The following is a 25107-nucleotide window of genomic DNA, read 5'->3' as shown; positions in this document are numbered from 1 at the left end:
TCCCATACACATCCGTTTTGGAAGCCTTAATAAACACTACCACCTTATTCCCTTCGACATCCACGTTTTCTCTTAACAAAATACCTTTTTTACTAACGGACGGGCTAACCAACTCACCTAACCGAAATGCCCCAAAGAAGGCCAAAGAAAAGGCTGCACGGAACAGAACCACTTCCCATTCGGAAAAACACACCTCTTGCAACTTCCGCTCAATGGCTGAGAGCACCTCATAAGATACGGGTCGGCGACCGTCCGAAGCCTTCCAGCCTTTCTTCCAACCCCGAACAACTTGCCGAACCAAGAAGGATTTCGTTATATCCTTACCCCCCTCCATTTAAGGTTGAAGGCTAGCCCCGCCAGAAACTTATTCAAACGTGTCACAGACCAACCTGCCTCCCAATGATGACCTAAGAACAACAACAAACCATACTCCTCCTCCATATCCTGGTCCATACTTGACATCCAGGATTCCCACAAGCTCCAAGCCTGATTATAATGAGACCAAGATGAATCCGCGAGCGATTTGGTAAATAACTCTGTTACGGCCCTCGTGGCAGGTTCCACAACTCCACTGGACAATCCCGGCCCGCGCTCTCCGCCTGTGGTGCCAAATCCCGGAAAAGCTGCCACTGAAATTGAGAAAGAGCAACAACTATTGGATCAGGCGCTGACAAGCTAACTTCAGATACAATCCATAAGTTAAACTTAAGACCCAGGAAAACCAAGTGCTGCAAGACCTTCACTACTGCAGGCGTAGCCGCTGACAACGAGTTTACCGCCGTCACCGTTCCAACATGCTCACAATGAAAAGAAATCTTCAAATTCCTCAATTTGTCACCCCACAGGGCCAACGCAACTACCCTGGGGAACAAATGCAACAGTAGCCGGTTGTTTGTTAACCCCTCCTCCTTCCATTCTTCCGGCCAAGCCGCTGCTGACCAGCTACCATGAAAGAAAAGACCAAAGCCACTCATTTCAACGACATGCACCAAAATGCCCAAGGAGGTAGCATCTGCCACCGGCTGAATCCACAGAGATCTGCCATTGTACTCGTCCAGAAAATCCGCCCACATCTTCAAATCGTCCCGAAACTCTTTCTTTATCCTGATGAAATGCAAAGGGGACTTTACCCCTACTGTTGCCAAGGATAGGCGGCGGCAGAACGCTCGACCCATCGGCATGATCCTACATGCAAAGTTCAGTTTCCCTAACAACGATTGCAAACTGCGCAAATTTATCTTCTTCAAACCAATCGTATTAACCACATCTTGGCGCAACGCGGTAACCTTGTCTGCAGGTAGCCTACATTCCATTGCTACCGTGTCGATTTCAATGCCTAGGAAGCTCAACACTGTCACCGGACCAACTGTTTTATCCTCCGCCAAAGGCACCCCGAAGTTTTTTGTCACACTCTCCATTGTATGCAACAAAATCGAACAATCTGCTGATTCCGCAGGCCCTATAAACAGAAAGTCATCCAGATAGTGCGAACATGAGCGTATCCTAGACACATCTTTCACCACCCATTCTAGGAACGTGCTGAAGGCCTCAAAGTAAGCACATGAAATCGAGCAACCCATGGGAAGACAACGATCAACAAAGAAGCCGCCATCCCAAAAACAACCCAATAAATGCAAACTGTCAGGATGAACTGGCAACAAACGAAAGGCCGCTTCGATGTCGGTCTTAGCCAGCTTAGCCCCCTTTCCACATCCTCTAACCCACTCCATCGCTGAATCGAATGATAAGTACGACACCGAACTCAACTCGGGATCAATACCATCATTAACCGAAGATCCCTTCGGAAATGACAGGTGATGGATTAACCTAAATTTATTAGGTTCTTTCTTAGGGACCACGCCAAGAGGTGACACCCTCAGATTTGCAATCGGAGGGGCGACAAACGGGCCTGCCATTCTTCCCAGAGCAACTTCCTTATTCAACTTCTCCGACACGACCTCCGGGAATTGTAACGCCGATTTCAAATTTTTTCTTTTTAAACTAACATCCTGCTCAACATAAGGGATTTTGAAACCCTCCTTAAAACCGTCGCGCAATAAAACTGCAGCTGACCTATCAGGGTATCTACTTAGAAAGGCCTCCATCACGACCCACTGCACCGGAGTCACCCCTTTTGTCAGCTGAATCTACAACTTTTTGCCTGTTACCCCTGAAACATTTTGAAGCGCTATGCACCCCCCCGCAGGTTGAACACTCGTGCCTATATTTACACTTGCTCCCGAATCTGCATATGCCATCATTGAAGGCGAAACACAGTCCCTTCTGCAAAGCCGCCGAGTGTCCTGACTGCCCTGAACTCCCGGCGCCCCCGTGAAAAGGCTGGCTAGTCTGACCTAAACGGGACGGGACCATAACTCTCATCCACAACGCTATGTCCTTGTGATCCCACCTGATACTTGGCCTAAAAGCCTTACGCTGACGAAACTGTTCGTCATAGCGTAACCAACCCTGTCCCCCATAGGTCCTGTAAGCCTCCCCTATGGCATCTAAGTAACAAAATAATGCCGAGCAATTTTCCGGGGCCTTCTCCCCGATTACGCTAGCCATAATAGCGAAAGCTTGCAGCCAATTTGAAAATGATCTGGGAATCAGCCTATATCTCCGTTTCTCCTCATCTTCTTTTTTAGAGTCCTCCCTTCTAGGTCTATCCAAATTAAATCTCTCTAGGGGTAAAAGAGAAAATATTTCTATGTACTCCCCTTTCCAGATTTTTTCCCTAACCTCTTGTTTTAAATGTGCCCCTAACGGGCCCTCGAAGCAGACATAGACCTCCCCCCTAGCCGCATCGTCTAGTTGCGGTACATCCTCCTTTTCCTTATCCTGCAAAGCTCCCTCACCTGGTGCATCAATTCCTGACCCAGGCCCTGGTGCTGTTCCGTCCTTCTCCCTTGATGAGCTCCCCGTGTCTGCCGCAGGACCCGCACTGCTGGATGTACCCGTAACTTCAGACAACTGTCTAGACCCCTCAAACGACCCCGTATTTCCCAACCAAGCAGCTGACGGCAAAGACCCCCTGCTAAGACCGGACCCCCACAAGCCCGCTAGCTCCCCTAAACCTCTAAGGATTAAACCCATACCCCCGCTAGCAACTCCCGAAGTAATGTCACTATTCCTAGCTTCAGGGGAAACTATGCCTGGCAAATTAAAGATAGGGAAAATGTTCTCACCTAGCTGCCTGGGTGCTGTGAGCCCAGCAGCTGAAGATCCAGCTCCCAGCCGAAGGTGTCCTGCATCCCGACCGGCTTGATCCGCGATGTTGCCCGCCGAACTCCTGGTGGCCGTATCCGTGTCCTGGCGACTCGGTGATGCCGTCGACTGCCCTGGTGCTGCGGAAAGGGAAAAGGCCGAGCCAGCATCCTGCCGCCCGATGGAAGATGTGCGGCTCCTTGCCACGGATACGTCCCCGGCACTGCGTACCGAAGCGACGGAATGTCGCCTGCCGGAATCCGGAAAATTTCCGCCACCACCAGCAGAGGACGCAGATCCAGGAAAGTTCCGGCCATCACCAGCAGAGGGCGCAGATCCAGGAAAATCCCGGCCATCACCAGCAGAGGGCGCAGCTGCAGGAAAATCCCGGCCAACACCAGCAGAGGGCGCAGAACTTGCAATATCCAGGCCACCACCAGCAGAGGGCGCTGCTGCATTGAAGACTCCAGAGCTGTGCACTGCAGAAGGCCGCACACTGATGCTAGGGCCAGCCGACTGCCGCCCGCATAATCCTCGGCGCTGAGGGGCCACCGCACCTGACCCCCGTCTCCTCGGCTGTCGCTGCCTCCCACGCTGAGCGGCGCCAGCGGGCATGCTGGCGGCCGCCGTACCGGCTCCTGCTCCTGCCGCCCCACGTCGCCCGGACACTGAAGGAGGGGAGGAAGGATCCACCCCCCGTTGTAGGCCCCGCCGCACTGGAGGATTCCTCCCGGCGCCGCGCTGTGAGGTGGAGGGAACAGCGCTGCTTACCGGAGGGTCCGCAGAGGGGCTCCTATTTCGGCGCCGGGCCCTGGGGATGATGTCCGGGCTTAGGCGCGCCGGAGGCCTAGTCCTCCGCGGCCGGCGCCCGTCCTGCGGTGCCTGCGATGGTGCTCCCGATGTCCCCTGGAGAAGGCTGTTAACGGATGCATTCAGCCAATCTGTCCCCTAGGAGCTGGCTGCCGTCCGGAGACGCTGGAGGATCGCTTCAACGTCCATTCTGGTAAGTGTGACAGAGATTCCTCACTTGTCACGCAGGCACCTAAAATGGATGCCTGCGTGAGGAGCGTGCCCCTTTTTATGTGCCCCCTCCCCACAGTCCCCTAGTTCCACCCCTTATTTTCAAAAAATGCCCCTAAAGCCACCCCTCAAGTTCCCAGTTAACCCCTTACCACCGTATCCCTTCTAACTGCTCCAGCTCCCCAGGTCCCACGTAACCCCGTCATGGCGGCCTCCCTTTACGTGCCGTGGGCCCCCAGTACGGCCTTTCTGGTCTGTCGGTGAGCTGGCTGAGGCTGTTTAAGCCGCAATTCTTATTTTCATGTATACTGATTATGCTGTGATCTCCTGACTATTTATGTCCTACCATAAATCATTTGGTGTGAACTTTGCAGACAGAGGTTTTGTTTTAAATCACTAGCACATTTTTTTTTTCTCTATATATCGCTGACTATGCTGCAGTCAGGAGATAGATTGGCAAAAGCAGCAAAGGTGTTCGGCCATGCTGACACGAATGCAAGTGGCAACTCTGACTTTTTGGCACATGTAAATGAGTCTAAAAAACTAGCCAAATTGGAAATTAAAATATGATGGAATCTCACTACTTTGCAAAACTATATAACAAAAGAGATGATTCCGAGAGGATTAAGAATAAAAAAAGAATCAACTACCTCATATTCTAATGATTTCAACAGAGAATGGAATCAAATATTAACGGACTGTTCCTTTAATCTGATGAAACTTATAGTTAAAAAAGAAGAAGTAAAATTAAAGTACAAAATAATATAGAAGAGATTAAAAAATCTTTGGAAGAATTTAAAACCTTAGCATATTATGAAGTATCCCTTACTAAAATGCATGAAAATGTAAGTGCGTTGGAAAATGATATAATGAATCGTAAAAAACGCAAATTTGAAAGGGACTTGAATGATTATGCTACAGAGAAGGTTTATGAATGGGGTCAGTGGGAGAGATCACGTAGATCACCACGACCCATTCTCAAACAGCCATATGCTCAGAAAAAAAACGACTTATAGACCACAAGTGAGTTTTTTTTCCTTAGACTCTGATCCATCAGATGTGTATGCTAGTACATCAGATGTTTCCGTAGAATATAACCCAAAGGAAAACAGAAAAAGGAATTTTAAGGTGTCAAAAAACACAAGAGGAGAGGAGGAAGGAAACATAAAAAATCAACCAGCAATGACTACTCGCTACAAGAAGAAATTCAAGTAAAGGAACATTTTGATGTAGTGAATTTATCAACACAGGTGCTAACAGAAGACCAGTTAAATGTTCTCTCTTTAGGTTTGAATTTTGCACCGATGACTAGTTTTAATTTATTTATGACTATTTTGGACATCAATAAGTTTGGTAGAGATTTAACCATTAAGAAACATTTTTACAAAGAAGAAAGAGAAAATACTCTGGCAATTAAAACTATAGAGAATGAGTATAAAGAGTTGGATTTTAAGGAACAAATGGCGCTGATTACTTTACAAGAGTTATCATCAGAACAAAGTTTGCGAACAGAAAAAATAATTCAATCAGAAAATTTCAAAACAAAAAACCCCTATTTTATCCAGTACAAATGAGAGTGGAGTGCATGGAGAGATTCCAGGAAATAATCGAGGGGGATCTGAAGAAATTCAAGGGCAAATGCGATCAGAATATGAGCAAAAATTCCAATTTGACCTTTAATAAAAAAAAAGCTTTACAAGAAATCAGTGAAATGAAGAATGTCATAATTAAGAAGAGTGACAAATGAGGATCAATCGTTATTCTTAATGAAAAGGATTACATCCACGCAATTCAAGAACATCTTGCAGGTACGGACACATGCGAGAAATTGAGGAATAATCCTACTAGTGAATATAACTTAGAAATAAGTGTTATGCTTGAAGGTCTTAATTTGGGTATCATTAACAAATAGCAAGCAGACTACATGTATGTATCATCTCCCACATTACCAATATTGTATGGACTTCCTAAAATCCACAAGGGCACAGGTATACCGCCCATTAGACCCATCGTGTCGGGGTGGGTTCTATTACTGAACATATTGGTGAATGGTTGGACTAATTTGACCGTTGGTGAAAAAAATGCCAGGTTATATTAAGGATTCAAAGTAGGTACTGGAAATATTTTCCCAAAAAACTTGGCATGGGAATTTTTCGGGGCTTTGCTGCGATGTAGTATCCTTGTATACAAGCATACCACATAATGTAGCTATGAAAGCGCTGGAATTTCATTTGAAAAACAGTGGGTTATATGCACAGGATTTGGTGGACTACATATTACAAGTATTACAGTAATAAAGCGTAAAGCAGAAAGTAAATCAGAATTTAAAATACATCCAAAAGAGAAAACAAAACAAAGTATATACAAAAAACAAAGTACAAGCCAGTAAGCATAGTAAATACGTCGACCAAGGTATAACAGTGGTACCGTATTAAATAACCTTGCTCAATGTGGTGTATAATAGGAAAAATAGGAAAAAGATGTTATGGCCGATATATAGAAAGATAGAACACGTACTGTGCTGTGCCTATTTATGTATGGCAACAATTTCTCACTGGAGAGTGGATCACGTGTTATGCCTAATGTGGTGTGAGAGGAAATCAGGGTTAGGTGACTCACGGTGAATAGTGAGGAAATGAGGAATGTAAGATACTTACGGAAAGAAGCCGCCGCATATTATGGCTGAGAAATAGAAAAGATTTTTAGAAAAACTGTGGAATAATACAGGTAGATAAAATGACTATCAGATAGAGAAGGTCAATTAGTGGGGTAATAAATGTGTACGCATAAGTTGCCTATTTAGATCAATACCTTGAATTGTATGCTGTGGGGGTGGGGCGGTAACCACAGGTGGCCTCTTAGCAAACAGGGGCTGTAAAGGACAAATCTACTAGTATGCAAGAAGTCGTGACCACCATGTATAATGTATGTGTCCATGTGGCATAAGTTACCTGTAAAGAGCCGATGGGAAGTGAGGGAATAGTCCTCCATACTCGGTATCCACCGCTTGTCTGAGGTTAACCAGGTATGGCGTGTTTAAATGCTGTATGGGACGAAAGGCGGGTGGACTGGGGGCGGGGTACAGTCACAGGATGTGACGTCGCATAGTAACATATGGACAGGAAGAACATGGCTGTGTGGTTCACCATAGCAGTCTGTGTTCCACACTAAGAATGTGAACCATAAAGGAGGCATAGAAAAAGAGGTTAAAATGTAGATTAACGTAGAATATGCGGCCGGCTGGTGTGCTGCAATAGAAATGATGCAGTAAGTTGTAGTATGGGACGGAACAGGAGAGGCAGAGAGGAGGGAGGTTCCAGGGGGTGGAGCCTCCCGGGAGACACAGGTAGTATGATATGAAAGAAGAGAGGGAGGGACCAAGGGGTGGAGCATTCCGAGTGACCTGAGTGTGGTAAGACAGTGTGTGTGGAAGGCAGGGGAGAGGGAGGAATCAGAGGGTGGAGCCTACCGAAAGCAATAGAAATGGTAGGGCAGACTAAATGATAGAGACAATAGACAGCCACTATTTAGCGTAGTGTGCCTGCGAAAAAGAGGTGTTACCTCAGACTACAAAGTGCACTGATGACTAAATCACATGAATATATAGCATATCGCCGTGCCTGCCACACTTCACCGCAGGCACAACTGCAAAGTCAAAAGTTTACATACATTTTGACTTGGAATTTGGTACCATTGCCCTTAAACTGAATAACTTGGATCAAATATTTGGGTTATCCTTCCACAAGCTTCCCACAATAGATGGTTGGAATTTGGGCCTCTTCCTGACAAAACTGGTGTTACTGATTGAGGTTTGTAGGTCGCTTTGCTCGCACCTGCCTTTTCAGCTTTGCCCATACATTTTCAATTGGATTGAGGTCAGGGCTTTGTCATGGCCACTCTAAAACATTGGCTTTGTTATCCTTAAGCCAGTTTGTTACCATTTTGGCAGTATGCTTTGAGTGATTGTTCATTTGGAAGACCCATTTCCATCCAAACTTTAACTTCCTGGCTGATGTCTTGAGATGTTGCTTCAGTATTGCCACATATTATGTTTTCTAATAGTGCCATCTATTTTGTGAAGTGCACCAGTCCCTCCTGCAGCAAAATAACCCCACAACATGATGCTGCTAACCCTATGTTTCAAAGTTGGGATGGTGTTCTTAAGCTTCCAAGCTTCTTCCTTTTTTCCTCCAAAAAAGATGGTCATTATGCCCAAACAGTTCAATAATAGATTCATCAGACCACAGGACATGTCTCCAAAATTAAGGTCTTTGTTCCTGTGTCCATTTCCAAACATTAATCTGGCTTTTTCATGTTTCTTTTGGAATAATGTCTTCTTCCTGGCATCGTGGTCTTTCAGCCCATGTTGATACAGTACTCTTTTCACTGGCTGAACATTTCCATCTTGTTTGTACTTGTGTATAATTGTTTGCACAGATGAACAAGGCACCTTCAGGTATCTTGAAATGGCACCCAAGGATAACCCATACTTGTGCAAGTCCACAATTCTCTTCCTGATATCTTGGCTGATTTCTTGAGACTTTCTCATGATGCTACACAAAGAAGCAGTGTGTTTCAGATGTGCATTAAAATACATCCACAGGTGTGTGTCTCTAATTAACTCGGATGTTGTCAAAAGAAGAGAAGCTTCCAAACACATGACATCATCATATGGGCAGTCCAGAATTGTTTAAAGCCATAGTAATCTTATTGTATGCAAACTTTTGACTTTGCAGTAAGTAATAAAAATGCCTTAAAAATGTTCTCTCTCGTTATTCTGGCATTTGGTAAATATTAAAAATTGTGGTACTTCTAATTGACTTAAAATTGGAAAGGTTTATTCTGATTTCTTGTCAGATATTGTGAACAATATGCATATGTGTCTTTTTATATAGTGTATGTAAACTTCTGGTTTCAACTGTATCTATGATAGTTTTATTACTGAAAAAACTAGCTTGAAATAGCATAGTGAATTCCTGTATGTAAAAACTCATTGCATACGGATTGCATATACATGTCATACGGATGTCATGCATATAAGAAAAATCGCATTGTATGTTAAAGGGAACCTGTCACCCTCAAAATCGAAGGTGAGCTAAGCCCACCAGCATCAGAGGCTTATCTACAGCATTCTGTAATGCTGTAGATAAGCCCCCAATGTATCCTGAAAGATGAGAAAAAGAGGTTAGTTTATACTCACCCAGGGGCGGTCTGGTCCGATGGGCGTCGCGGTCCGGTCCGGGGCCTCCTATCTTCTTATGATGACGTCCTCTTCTTGTCTTCACGCTGCGGCTCTGGCACATGTGTACTTTGTCTGCCCTGTTGAGGGCAGAGCAAAGTACTGCAGTGCGCAGGTGCCGGGAAAGGTCAGAGAGGCCCAGCGCCTGCGCACTGCAATACTTTGCTCTGCCCTCAACAGGGCAGACAAAGTACGCCTGCGCTGGAGCCGCAGTGTGAAGACAAGAAGAGGACATCATCCTATGAAGATGGGAGGCCCCGGACCGCGACACACATCAGATCGGACCGCCCGCCCAGGTGAGTATAATTTAACCTCTTTTTCTCATCTTTCAGGATACATCGGGGGCTTATCTACAGCATTGCAGAATGCTGTAGATAAGCCCCTGATGCTGGTGGGCTTAGCTCACCTTTGATTTTGGGGGTGACAGGTTCCCTTTAAAAAAAAAAGCAACTTATTGCATACAAGAGAGAAGAGTCTAAAGTGCTTCAAATATAACAAGCTTTGTATGAATACATAAAATTGTAAATAGAAAATGACAAGAAGACAATGTTAAAAAGATGACAACAGCAAAGAGCAAAGCTGACAAAAACTACTAGTGCAAAATAATCTAAAACAAATGACAATGTAAGAGTGTAAAAGTGGCAAAAAACAGTGTATGGGTCTTTATAACAAAATATCAGGTACCAAAACTATTAAATAACATGTAAATATCATAAATCTCAATGTGTCATAAACAATCATATATATTATTATTTATAGTTATGATAGTCAGACAAAGCATACCAAAAATTAACACCAAAAGGAGGTCCGCCCAGAAAGAAACCAAATGTGTCTGAGAACCTGAGGAACTTGAACTGTGTGGGGACTAGAAATACTCAATATTTCAATGTTTGGTTCGGATTATGTTTGCCGAATTTGCAATATTTGCCAATTAATTCATCGAATATTAGCCGAACATTACCAAACGCCATTCATGTTAGTGGGAGGAAAAAACAAACGAATTCACAACATCTTATAATAGCCCCAAATTCTGCCAAAACACATCAAATGAGGGACAGACACCAGGAAAGTGGCCTCAATTCACCCACAGTACAGATGTCAGCATGACACTGAAGAAATCAGCCAGGCATGAGGTATTGGGGTCTGGGACCGCATTTACATCTTTCAATTGAACATCACAGTAAGATGAGGTGGGTGAGGGATCGGTGTAGTGTCCCTTTACTGGGAGCCCTGATACCACATGCAGGGTCATACTGGCCCATCAGAGAACTGGAGGATTCTCCGGTGGGCCCAGGCACTGACAATTTCTGGCTTACTAGCCAGCAGCTGCCTACGGCCCCTACCGCTCCAAGGGCCCCAGCCAGTGGCTATGGGACCCCTGAGTCAAGGGGGCCCGTCCTGTGCCAGTGGAGCAGCAGTGGGTGACAGGAAGCCACACCTGTCCCTGCTGCTAAAGAGAAATGAATATTCACGCTTCCACATGCCCCCATGGGCGTGGAGAGGAGTGCATACCATTTCTCTTTAATAGTGGACAGCGTTAGCCGCAGGGTGAGGCCAACGCTGCCCACATGTAAAGTCCCACCACCACATACACATACGCACACAAACACATAGGCAGGCAGACAGACACGCAATACTCACCTCTCCGCAAGTTCCCCACAGCACATCCCGGCATCATGCTTCTTGCCCGACGCTTCCTGTCTGAGACAGCCCAGCTGGAAGACATCATCATCCATTGCGCTGTTTCAGACAGAAAGTTGCCGACGAGGAAGAAGCTGCCGGGATGTGCTGTGGTGAACTTGCGGCGAGGTGAGTATTGTGTATCTGTCTGCCTGCCTGCGTGTGTGTATGTGGTGCGGTGCTTTGTGTGTGAGTGAGAGAGTGGTATGGTGCTGTGTGTGTATGTGGTGCAGTGCTGTGTGTGTGAGAGAGAGTGGTGTTGTGTGTGTGTGTATTGGAGATTGGCAATGATGGGGTGGTGGGGTAGGACAATGATGGTGGTGGGGGAGGCAATGATTGAGATGGTGAAATGGGCAATGATGGGGGTTGTGGGGGAGAAAGCAATGATGAAGGTGTTGGAAAGGGCAATGATAGGTGTGGTAGGGGAGAATGATAGTGGTGGTGGGGGAGAAGGCAATGATGGAGGTGGTGATAAGGACGATGATGGAGGTGGAGAGGGGATGCATTAGACCAGTAGTCCCAAACCTTTCTGACCTTGAGAGCCACATTCAGCTCTGCAAGAGGGTCGCGAGCCACATCCAGCTTCAGCCCCCCTCACAGTAGTGGCAACCTAAGCCCTCATTACTGGTATAATGATAACCAAAACTTTTCCACACCTATCACCCCAAAGCAGTATACCAAGTTCCAGGGGTTCCCACCACACCCCACCACATTCAGCATTCTCCCATCACACACTCCTAACACAGTCACATCCATCTTCAAGCACCTCCTCTGACCAGTAGTATTATCCTTCCTCCAGCGTTTGGGATGTGTACCCAAATCTTCTCGTCTGTACAGGGCTACTCACAAAGTTCACCATTTTGAGATGTGCTCTTCATATCAGTTTACTAAATCTGGACCTAATGCACCAAGCTGGCAGACAGCCGCGAGCCACAATTCATGGGATCGCGAGCCACATGTGGCTCCCGAGGTACAGGTTGGAGACCTCTGCATTAGACCCTATGAGGGGGGCTGCATTATACTTTATAATGGGGCTACATTATATTCTGTGGGGGGACTGCATTATTATCTCAGGGGACTGCATTAAATTCTGGGTGCTACATCATACTATATGAGGGGGCTACAGTATACCAGTGTATTCTATGGGGGCTGCATTATATTCTGTGGAGGGGCTGCATTATACTATATGAGGGGGCTGCATTATTCCCTATGAGGGTGCTTTATTATATTCTATGGTGGGGACTGCATTATACCTTATGAGGGGGTTGCATTATATTTTGTGGGGTGCTGCATTATATTTTATGAGGAGGTCTGCATTATATTCTATGAGAGTGGGTTGCATTATTTTCTATGAGAGGGGGCTACATTATATTCTATGAGGGGTCTTTCACTACACCCAATCCAGCAGATGGACACCCAAGGAGTGTTCACATTTTAAAAAATGAGGGCCTGACACCACCAAAGTGGAATAGCTGTCATGAGAATAGAAATATTATAATTGGGACTGAGAAGTCTTCCACTACAGCTAACCCAGCAGATGTAGACCAACCATGACTGTGCACATTTCCACAAATTTGTGTTAACATCATCATCTGCAGCAGCAGCAGCAGCCACAGAAGCTACGCTAAAGGTATCACAAAGTGCAGTTACGTTACATTAATGCATCATACTAAAAAATGCAATATCACCTAGTCTGTACAGTCTGCGATTGGGGTGCAAAAGTCCTTGGAGATTCATGACTTGTTCATTTTGATGAAAGTTAGGTGGTATACACTTTCAGGGGACAACTGGATGCACTTATCCGTCAGGACACCATCAGCAGCACTGAAGACACGTTCTGAGAGAACACTGGGTGCTAAGCACGATAAAATCTCCAAGGCGTGTAAGGCGAGCTCAGGCCAATCATTCATTTTGGAAGACAAAATGTGAAAGGGTTTAAACCCTCCCTGATGGTATTGATAATCAGTTCTAGGTAATTATTATTATCATTATTATTATTTATTTATATAGCACCATTGATTCTATGGTGCTGTACATGAGAATGGGTTACATATAAGTTACAGATATCATTTACAGTAAACAAACTAACAATGACATACTGATACAGAGGGGCAGGGACCCTGCCCTTGCGGGCTTACATTCTACAGGATTATGGGGAAGGAGACAGTAGGTTGAGGGTTGCAGGAGCTCCGGTGTTGCTGAGGCGGTAGCTTCGGTAGTGATGAGGAGGCAGCAGGGTCAGTGCAGGCTGTAGGCTTTCCAGAAGAGATGGGTTTTCAGGTTCCGTCTGAAGGATCCGAATGTGGTTGATAGTCGGATGTGTTGGGGCAGAGAATTCCAGAGGATGGGGGATATTCGGGAGAAGTCTTGGAGGCGATTGGATGAGGAGCGAATAAGTGTGGAGGAGAGAAGGAGGTCTTGGGAGGACAGAAGATTATGTGAGGGAAGATATCGGGAGATTAGTTCAGAGATATATGGAGGAGACAGGTTATGGATGGCTTTGTAGGTCAGTATTAGTAATTTGAACTGGATATGCTGAGGGAATGGGAGCCAGTGAAGAGATTTGCAGAGGGGGAAGCAGAGGAGTAGCGAGGAGAGAGATGAATTAGTCGGGCAGCAGAGTTAAGGATGGACTGGAGGGGTGCAAGGGTGTTAGCAGGGAGGCAGCAGAAAAAGATGTTGCAGTAGTCAAGGCGGGAGATGATGATGGCATGCACAAGCATTTTAGTAAATTGACGGTTGAGGAAAGGACGGATTCTGGAGATATTTTTGAGCTGGAGGCGACAGGAGGTGGAAAGAGCTTGGATGTGTGGTTTGAAGGACAGGGCAGAGTCAAAGGTTACTCCGAGGCAGCGGACTTCCGGTACGGGGGAAAGCATGATGTTTGATGTCATTGATTGCGATAGATAGGTCAGGTAAGGAAAATCTATGGGATGGAGGAAAGATGATGAGTTCCGTTTTGTCCACATTGAGTTTGAGGAAGCGAGAGGAGAAGAAGGAGGATATGGCTGATAGGCACTCTAGGATTCTGGACAGCAGAGTGGTGACGTCTGGGCCAGAGAGGTAGATCTGAGTGTCATCAGCATAGAGTTGGTACTGGAATCCATGGAACTTTATGAGTTGTCCCAAGCCAAGTGTATAGATTGAGAAGAGTAGGGGTCCTAGGACAGAGCCTTTTGGGACTCCAACAGAAAGAGGGTGGGATGAGGAGGTAGTGTGGGAGTGGGAGACGCTGAATGTGCGGTTGGAAAGGTACGAGGAGATCCAGGATAGGGTGAGATCTTTGATGCCAAAGGAGGAGAGGATCTGTAGTAGGAGGCAGCGGTCAACTTTGTCGAAAGCAGAGGACAGGTCTAGAAGGAGAGTATTGTCCATTAGCTTTGGCGGTAAGTAGGTCGTTAGTGATTTTGGTCAGGGCTGTCTCAGTTGAGTGATGGGGCGGAAACCAGAGTGTAGATTGTTAAAGAGCAAGTTAGATGAAAGGTGGCAGGAAAGTTCAGCATGGACGTGCTGCTCCAGGAGTTTGGAAGCAAATGGGAGCAGTGATATTGGGCGATAGCTGGACATAGCAGTTGGATCGAGGGTTGGCTTTTTAAGGATAGGCGTGATTGTGGCATATTTGAAAGCAGAAGGGAAGGTGCCAGAAGTTAGTGATAGGTTGAAGAGGTGGGTTAGAGATGGGATAAGTGTGGTGGTGAGGTTGGGGAGGAGGTGGGATGGGATGGGGTCGAGCGCACAGGTGGTGAGGTGCGATTTGGAGAGGAGACAATTAAGCCCCCCTTCAGTGATGTTGGAGAGGAAGGTTATGGGGTTTGGGCATTGGTTTGGTATACAAAGGGGTTGTGGTGGTTGAACAATGAGACTTGCCTTGTCTGGTCGATCTTATTTTTAAAGTGTGTTGCAAAGTCCTCAGCAGATATGAGGGAGGTTGGAGGGGACAGTGGGGGCGGAGGAGGGCGTTAAAGGTTTTGAATAACTGTTTTGGGTTGTAGGATAGAGAAGATACGAGGGTTGTGAAGTAGGCCTGTTTAGCAGATGTGAGAGCAGATTTAAAAGCGAGTGTTGCTTGTGAATACAGTGAAGTCATCTTGCGAGTGTGTTTTCTTCCAACGCTGCTCCTCAACCCTGGACACTTGTCGGAGCTTTTTCTTGGTGTTATTTTGCCAGGTTGTCTATTGATATGTTGCACTCTGCCATGGATGAGAGGTGCAACCGTGTCAATAGCTGATGCGAGAGTGGTATTGTAGAAAGCAGTGGCAGTGTCTGTGTCGTGGAGTGAGGATATGGATGCCAGTGGTAGGATGGAGTCAGAGAGTGTGTGGGTGTCTAGGTGTGCAAGGTTTCTGTGGGGGTGCGCATGTTGCTGGACATGGATGACCGGTGAGGACAGGGATGAGAAGGTGAGCAGATGGTGGTTGGATAGAGGGAGAGGGGAGGTGGTGAAGTTAGATAGAGAGCAGAGACGGGTGAATGCCAGGTCTAATGTATGTCCGTCCGTGTGGGTGGCTGCGGAGGACCACTGAGTAACTCCAAAGGATGAGGTAAGGGACAGAAGTTTGGAGGCTGTTGACTGAAGGGTATCAATGGGGATGTTGAAGTCACCCATGATGATGGTGGGAATGTCATCAGAGAGAAAGTGAAGCCAGGTGGAGAATTGGTCAATAAAGGTAATCTTGCACCATCCTCTCCATTCGTTCACCACGTGTAAGACTTGGACTCTTTTGTGCTGGTGCACGAGTTGGTCTAAAAAAAAGTCAAAGGACTCACAGAAATTGCTTCTTCCACTTCCACCACTGCTGCTGCTAATATTTTGGCATTGATGAATTGACGTGACGTAGGTTGGAAGTGTAGAGCTGCGATGAGAACTGTGTGCTTCACTACTGTCTTGGGGAAAAGCTATCTTAAAGTTGTGTAAAAGCATGTTTCGATACTCCAGCATTTGGGGGGTTCCTTTCTAGGGCGGGAATCATCAGGCAAAATTTGATTTTATTATTTTTCCTAAACATAACTACACGGAGATCATGTTGCAGATAGTGCAGCAAGAAGGCACTCATATGTCGGGCTCTACCATGAGGTCCGAACCCATGCTGTGTTGGTGGCTGGGTAACAATGAGGCTCGTTTCCTCCGTCCCCTCCAGCCAACTCCGAACAACAGAGAGGGGAGGATTATCCTCTTCATCTGACAGTTGCTCGCCTATCACCGCTTCCTCCTCCATTTGTTCCTCGGATCTTGTACCTTTGATAACAGTTTGTCTGTTATCACCAGCCCCACTCAGTAATCCACCCTCCCTTGCCACTCGCCTGTGTGACGACAGTCTTGAACTTAGAGACAATGTTATCCCTTCTGCAGCCTCCTCTGCTTCCTCTTCTGGGATCACCATCTCCTCCCACAGGCTATTCAAAGTCTGCTCCAGCATATAGATGACCGGAATAGTGATGCTGATGATGGTGTCATCAGCGCTAACCATCTTAGTGGCCATTTCGAAGGGTGCAGAGGTCTGTACTGCATTGGGCCAGGCTATACGACAAGACATACTGCGTCTGGGCTCACTGCTGCTGCCACAGTTGAAGCAAAATGTGCAGAGTGGAATTCCACCATGTCGGCACATTGCATATCAACCTGCTAACTGGCATGGACAACTACCTCTGCATCGATGCAAGTCAACAACCTGAGGGGTGCGAACGGCAGAAATGAGCACTCAGCTTCCATGCTTTTGGGAGCAGCGCCCCCAGGCCAGGTTAGTGGTGGAGAAATTTCTGTACCACTATGATGAGGCCATGATCCATGCAAGGCACATGTGCAAGGTTTCCCTGGCATAGAGCTGACACCAGATTTGCACCGTTAACACACACAGCCTTCCCGGTCTTCGGGTTCAGTAGAGAATGCCATTGCTTAGATAGCTGTCCAAAACTCTTGAGCATGTGACTGTGATCTCCAAGTCATATTAATTTGAACACTGCCTGATTACATTGAGCCATGTATGCACAATAAGGAGGTGGGAGTGCCAGGATTCAAACCCAGTGGCTCTGATGGACCAAGCGGCAATTCTTCCCTCTGAGCTTTTCAGCTCGCTGGACATTTCCTTCCTAAACCAGATCCAAGTACCTGTGTTGTTTCTGATTGGCTCCACCCCGATTGAACACCCAACTTAAACCTGACATAGTACTTCCTTCATTGCGAGATTGAGCTACCAGCCTTTAGTCAAGCTTCCTTTCATCTGCTGATCCTGCAAACTACATTGCTGCTCCTGTGTACTGACCCCTGGCTATTCCTGACTACGTTCCCTGTCCCTGTGCAGCACACATGCATGCTCAGTAGCTCCTGACTCCCACTGTGATACAGCTGAAGTTCCCTCCTCTATTAGTAAGACTCCTCTCCCCTCCCTTCACTACTTAGTCCCCTCCTCTTCCCCAGGCCCAGTCTTTCTCGAACATGGTAGTTTCTCAAGGTCCCAGCCTACTGATCTGGTCAATTCCTGATATGATTGTGTGCTTGCGGACTTGGCTGTAGCTGTGATCAGAATACACAGGGCGGGGTTTTCAGTGTGGCATATACATTAAATAGAGCTGTGCATTAGCACTACCAGATCCTTTCCAGTCATGGGGAACATGAAGACTCTAGACTTTGACGATCTTCTTGCTGCTTTTGATATCTCTGATGCTTCAAGTTTGGATTCCAAGGAAGCTGTCGAAACAAGTGATGAATAAGAAAACCATCTCAAACCATCAGGAATGTGTTGGAAAATCTGTCTTTGGCCCAGTCTGTTTCTTTCCCTGGTGTTCCAGCAGTTAGCGATATTGTGAAAAACAGCAGCTGACAGGAGTCATTTGAGGCATCTGAAAAGAACGAAAATCTCAATAGTCCAACTGTACTGCCGAAGGGTTTTTGTGGGCCCGAAGTGGGCCTTGATCCCCATGCTGTTGGATCAGGCTATGTAAAATTTGAGCCAGGATTCATCAACTGAGAAAACTCACGGAGCTACACAGAAAAAATAGTATTGCACAATGCAGAACTTTTGCCAACTTTTACCAAGTTTAACCCTATTTCTAGCCCTGAGACAGAAGATTCAAAAGATATTGTTCTTAACCCCTTTACCCCCAAGGGTGGTTTGCACGTTAATGAGCGGGCCAATTTTTACAATTCTGACCACTGTCCCTTTATGAGGTTATAACTCTGGAACGCTTCAATGGATCCTGGTGATTCTGACATTGTTTTCTCGTGACATATTGTACTTCATGACAATGGTAAAAATTCTTTGATAGTACCTGCGTTTATTTGTGAAAAAAACGGAAATTTGGCGAAAATTATGAAAATTTCGCAATTTTCCAACTTTGAATTTTTATGCAATTAAATCACAGAGATATGTCACACAAAATACTTAATAAGTAACATTTCCCACATGTCTACTTTACATCAACACAATTTTGGAACCAAAATTTTTTTTTGTTAGGGAGTTATAAGGGTTAAAAGTTGACCAGCAATTTCTCATTTCTACAACACCATTTTATTTTAGGGACCACATCTCATTTGAAGTCATTTTGAGGGGTCTATATGATAGAAAATACCCAAGTGTGACACCATTCTAAAAACTACACCCCTCAAGGTGCTCAAAACCATATTCAAGAAGTTTATTATCCCTTCTGGTGCTTCACAGGAATTTTTTGAATGTTTAAATAAAAATGAACATTTAACTTTTTTCACAAAAAATTTAATTCAGCTCCAATTTGTTTTATTTTACCAAGGGTAACAGGAGAAAATGGACCCCAAACATTGTTGTACAATTTGTCCTGAGTATGCCAATACCCCACATGTGGGGGTAAACCACTGTTTGGGCGCATGGCAGAGCTCGGAAGCGAAGGAGTGCCATTTGACTTTTCAATGCAAAATTGACTGGAATTGAGATGGACGCCATGTTGCGTTTGAAGAGCCACTGATGTGCCTAAACATTGAAACCCCCCACAAGTGACACCATTTTGGAAAGTAGACCCCCTAAGGAACTTATCTAGAGGTGTGGTGAGCACTTTGACCCACCAAGTGCTTCACAGAAGTTTATAATGTAGAACCGTAAAAATAAAAAATCATATTTTTTCACAAAAATTATCTTTTCGCCCCCAATTTTTTATTTTGTCAAGGGTAAAAGAAGAAATTGGACCCCAAAAGTTGTTGTCCAATTTGTCCTGAGTACGCTGATACCCCGTATGTTGGGGGAAACCACCGTTTGAGCGCATGGCAGAGCTCGGAAGGAAAGGAGCGCCATTTGGAATGCAGACTTAGATGGAATCGTCTGCAGACGTCACATTGCGTTTGCAGAACCCCTAATGTACCTAAACAGTAGAAACCCCCCACAAGTGACCCCATATTGGAAACTAGACCCCCAGGGAACTAATCTAGATGTGTTGTGAGAACTTTGAACCCCCAAGTGTTTCACTACAGTTTATAACGCAGAGCCGTGAAAATAAAAAATCTTTTTTTTTCCCACAAAAAATATGTTTTAGCCCCGAGTTTTGTATTTTCCCAAGGGTAACAGGAGAAATTGGACCCCAAAAGTTGTTGTCCTATTTGTCCTGAGTACGCTGATTCCCCATATGTTGGGGTAAACCCCTGTTTGGGCACACGGGAGAGCTCGGAAGGGAAGAAGCACTGTTTTACTTTTTCAACGCAGAATTGGCTGGAATTGAGATCGGACGCCATATCGCGTTTGGAGAGCCCCTGATGTGCCTAAACAGTGGAAACCCCCCAATTATAACTGAAACCCTAATCCAAACACACCCCTAACCCTAATCCCAACAGTAACCCTAACCACACCTCTAACCCAGACACACCCCTTACCCTAATCCCAAACCTATTCCCAACTGTAAATGTAATCTAAACCCTAACTGTAACTTTAGCCCCAACCCAAACTGTAGCCCTAGCCCTAACCCTAAGCCTAATCCTAACCCTAGCCCTAACCCTAGCCCTAACCCTAGCCCTAACCCTAATCCTAACCCTAGCCCTAACCCTAGCCCTAACCCTAACCCTAATCCTAACCCTAGCCCTAACCCTAGCCCTAACCCTAGCCCTAACCCTAACCCTAGCCCTAACCCTAACCCTAGCCCTAACCCTAGCCCTAGCCCTAATGGGAAAATGGAAATAAATACATTTTTTTAATTTTTCCCTAACTAAGGGGGTGATGAAGGGGGGTTTGATTTACTTTTATAGCGGGTTTTTTAGCGGATTTTTATGATTGGCAGCCGTCACACACTGAAAGACGCTTTTTATTGCAAAAAATATTTTTTGCGTTACCACATTTTGAGAGCTATAATTTTTCTATATTTTGGTCCACAGAGTCATGTGAGGTGTTGTTTTTTGCGGGACGAGTTGACGTTTTTATTGGTAACATTTTCGGGCACGTGACATTTTTTGATCGCTTTTTATTCCGATTTTTGTGAGGCAGAATGACCAAAAACCAGCTATTCATGAATTTCTTTTGGGGGAGGCGTTTATACCGTTCCGCGTTTGGTAAAATTGATAAAGCAGTTTTATTCTTCGGGTCAGTACGATTACAGCGACACCTCATTTATATCATTTTTTTATGTTTTGGCGCTTTTATACGATAAAAACTATTTTATAGAAAAAATAATTATTTTGGCATCGCTTTATTCTCAGGACTATAACTTTTTTATTTTTTTGCTGATGATGCTGTATGGGGGCTCGTTTTTTGCGGGACAAGATGACGTTTTCAGCGGTACCATGGTTATTTATATCTGTCTTTTTGATCGCGTGTTATTCCACTTTTTGTTCGGCGGTATGATAATAAAGCGTTGTTTTTTGCCTCGTTTTTTTTTTTTTTTCTTACGGTGTTTACTGAAGGGGTTAACTAGTGGGCCAGTTTTATAGGTCGGGCCGTTATGGACGCGGCGATACTAAATATGTGTACTTTTATTGTTTTGTTTTTTTTATTTAGATAAAGAAATGTATTTATGGGAATAATATATATATATTTTTTTTCATTATTTTGGAATATTTTTTTTTATTTTTTTTTACACGTTTGAAAATTTTTTTTTTTACTTTTTTACTTTGTCCCAGGGGGGGACATCACAGATCAGTGATCTGACAGTTTGCACAGCACTCTGTCAGATCACTGATCTGACATGCAGCGCTGCAGCCTTCACAGTGCCTGCTCTGAGCAGGCTCTGTGAAGCCACCTCCCTCCCTGCAGGACCCGGATCCGCGGCCATCTTGGATCCGGGGCTCGAGCAGGGAGGGAGGGAGGTAAGACCCTCGCAGCAACGCGATCACATCGCGTTGCTGCGGGGGGCTCAGGGAAGCCCGCAGGGAGCCCCCTCCCTGCGCGATGCTTCCCTGCACCGCCGGCACATCGCGATCATCTTTGATCGCGGTGTGCCAGGGGTTAATGTGCCGGGGGCGGTCCGTGACCGCTCCTGGCACATAGTGCCGGATGTCAGCTGCGATAAACAGCTGACACCTGGCCGCGATCGGCGGCGCTCCCCCCGTGAGCGCCGCCGATCGCGCTGGACGTACTATCCCGTCCATGGTCATAGGGGCCCACCCCACATGGACGGGATAGTACGTCCGATGTCAGAAAGGGGTTAACAAGCAGATAATAGAAGAGTCTCCATACTTTCCACAGCCTTCCAAAAACAATCCTGAAGAAGAATTCATGGTTGATTCTCTTAGAAAGCCCCCAGAACCAGAACTGAGTATGTTTGATGAATACCGTAAAAAAGAGTAGAAATCTGACTGCATGGAAGCAGAAAAGGCCAGATCTGAGCAAACCCGAGGCAATCGACAAAAACAGCAGCTTGCTTGGTTCGTTTATGCCTTTTAGGGATTCTCAGGACAGCCGCAATTCTCTGGATAAAGTATTTTCCGGTACAGGGGACTCTTTTGGTGATGTAGCAGGTAAATCAACTCTGTCTTCATCTGTGCCACCTAGGCAGCTGATTAAACCTGCTCATTCTAAATATCATCTTCTGTAGCTGCTCTTTGGTGGTCTTGCAGGCTCAAAAGGTTGCCGTGGTCCCTAAGGAGGAATCCTTCTAAAGACGTTGATCTTTCTTTTAAGAAGGGGTTTGGGATACAGAACCACCAAATATATGTCCCACAATCTACTCGACTTGAAGTCTTCAAACTTGTCCATGATTCTAAACTTGTAGGGCACACTGAAGTCATGAAAACACAAGAACTACTGTTTTGTTATTTTTAATGGCCTTATTGTAGGAAGAATGTGATAAAATAAGTTTCCTCCTGTTTAACATGTGCACAGAGCAAGATGCCACAATCTTCTTTTCTTGCACTCCTTCAACTTCTTCCAGTTCCATCTGGCCTTGAGGATCATTTTAAATTAATTTTATCGTGGACCTACCCCCATCTAAAGAAAAGACTGTTAACCTTGTTGTGGTAGGTTGGCTAACAAAGTTGACCCATTTTATTACAACTAATGGGATTCCTACCACTGAACAAGCCACAGAATAAAAAGTCAAGCAGATATTTAGGCTGCATGGAATCCCTGACAATGTAATTTCTGATAGAGGTGTTCAGTTTACATTCATGATTTCGGAAAATGGTATATCACCACCTATGACCCCAGAGAAAGGATTCCACAATTACAGAAAAATGATTAATATTACAGACCGTATAAACAAAGCCCAATCCGTCCAACACATGGAATAAAACATTATACATTGCCCTAAACGGGCATACTTATTACTTCCCACAAGTATGAACACAAATAAGGAGCATATATTACCTCACAGTAGCAGTAAGAAATAGAAGGTCCGATATCTGATAATTGTATAGAGCAGCGTTTCGCCCTTGGCTTCTTCCGGGGGCGTGGAAGAAGCCAAGGGCGAAATGCGTGTCGGGGCGGCAGGGGAGCACGGAATCACCCGGAATCACCCATATCGGATTCACTGCTCTATACAATTATCAGATATCGGACCTTCTATTTCTTACTGCTACTGTGAGGTAATATATGCTCCTTATTTGTGTTCATACTTGTGGGAAGTAATAAGTATGCCCGTTTAGGGCAATGTATAATGTTTTATTCCATGTGTTGGACGGATTGGGCTTTGTTTATACGGTCTGTAATATTGATCATTTTTCTGTAATTGTGGAATCCTTTCTCTGGGGTCATAGGTGGTGATATACCATCATGAAATATTAGTAAGGGTGTATTTCTGGTCCCCTGGGTGTTTTTTGTATTTGTATCATACCTGTTGAATTTTAATCTTTTGATAATAAAATAATACATTTTATGGGAATTCATTGGTTCTCTTCTTTTGGACTCAGGGGTTAATACATACTGAGCTCCTTATGTGTTGATTAACCCACTGTTACATGTATCCTTGCTCAAACCATTCAGTGAGAACCCGTTTCCAGGTAGAACGCAGACACTTCCACCATCAGAAAAAGTCCATGGTGAAGAAGAGTACATTGTGTATAACATTTTGGACTCTAGAAGATTCAAAGGAAGACTACAATATTTGGTACAATGGAGAGGTTACGGACCAGAAGATAATTCAAGGGAGCCGGAGGGCAACGTTCATGCACTCAGGCTTACAAGAGCTTTTCATCAGAGACATCCAGAGAAGCATGTGCCTGAGATATCCTGAAGCCATCCTGGAAGGGGGGGGAGTACTGTCAGGATTCGAAACCAGCGGCTCTTGTGCACCAGGCTGCAACTCTTCCCTCTGGTCTATTCAGCTTGCTGGACATTTCCTTCCTATCCCAGATGCAAGTACCTGTATTGTTTCTGATGGTCTCTTCCCGAGTTCCTGATTGGCTCCAACCTGATTGAAGACCCTACTTAAACCTGGCATTGTACTTCCTTCCTTGCGAGATTATTGCACTACTAGCCTTTAGTCAAATCTTCTGCTTTCACCTGCTGATCTTGTTAACTACATTGGTGCTCCTGTGTACTGTCCCCTGGCTATCCCTGACTAGATTACCTGCCGGTGCTGCACCTAGTGGTTGTAATACGACTACCCCTAGTGATAGTAATATGACTACCCAAACCCAGGTCAGTCCATGATGGAGGGATTCTATCTGCACTGTTAGAACGTGTGTCAGATTAAGGGAGATGTTGAGGGCACAGGTGGAGGCACTAAAGAAGGTGGAGGAGCCAGAAGCAGTGGAGGAACAGTTAGTTACAGAGTTTGTCCTGCAAGCCTTGGAGATTCAAAGACTTGTGGAGCAGCCCCTTGACCACCTGCTCCCGCAGCCACCAGAGTCACCCAGTGCCCAGTCTGGAGATCTAATGCCTTTGGCCATGCTCATTCGTCCAAGTGTCTGTGGTGAAATGCACCCTGGCAGACATAGATTTAGTGAAGGAACGGATGATGTTGTCTGCGACATGCTGGTGTAGTGCAGGCACAGCTTTCTTAGAAAAGTAATGACGACTGGGCAATTTTTACTAGGGGACTGCGACGGCCATCAGCTTTCAGAAACTGTCTGTTTCTACCAGGTGGAAAGGCAGCATTTCCGTGGCCAACAGATTGAAGATGGTGGAATTCAAACTCATAACTTGGTCATGCGTAGGAGGAAACAATCTTTTACGTGACCACAATTGCAGTACCATGGACTGGCTGCAGTGCTGAAAGAGGGCAGAGTATGGTAAACAGGACAAACTGCTAGACCAAGAGAGAGGAGTCGGGGGAGATGTTAAGGTGGATTGAGAAAGTTGTGGTGTGCTCGGTCTCTGAGATTGGTCAAAAACATGTCCGCTTCCATTACAGCTCATGGTGGGCTCTCAGTCAGTGTGACTAGAGTGGGTAAAGAACCTGAGATTCTGCGGTCGGAGACCTGCATCTCAATAGTTGGCACAGTAACAGAGGAGGAGAAAGAAGCAGCACAAACAATTGATGGGGTGCCTGAAGGTTGTTGGTTGTTGAGGTCCGCTGGTCTGCATTTTTGTGCAGTGGGATACACACAGTAACGCATGTTGATTGCGCATGTGAAG

General features: G+C 45.5%; 1 protein-coding gene and 1 pseudogene across 5 annotated transcripts in view; one reads left to right on the top strand and one right to left on the bottom strand.

The window, feature by feature from the left end:
* The window catches only part of LOC138676454 (long-chain fatty acid transport protein 2-like), a 264978-nt gene that overhangs the window by 148735 nt on the left and 91136 nt on the right, over positions 1-25107 (bottom strand). The window lies entirely within an intron of this gene.
* On the top strand, positions 17747-22190 carry LOC138674548 (zinc finger protein 592-like; annotated as a pseudogene).

The sequence above is a fragment of the Ranitomeya imitator genome, chromosome 4 (assembly GCF_032444005.1).
Source record: "Ranitomeya imitator isolate aRanImi1 chromosome 4, aRanImi1.pri, whole genome shotgun sequence".
NCBI lineage: Eukaryota > Metazoa > Chordata > Amphibia > Anura > Dendrobatidae > Ranitomeya > Ranitomeya imitator.
Note: the sequence above shows the minus strand (reverse complement) of the source record. Positions and strands in the feature narration are given on the sequence as shown.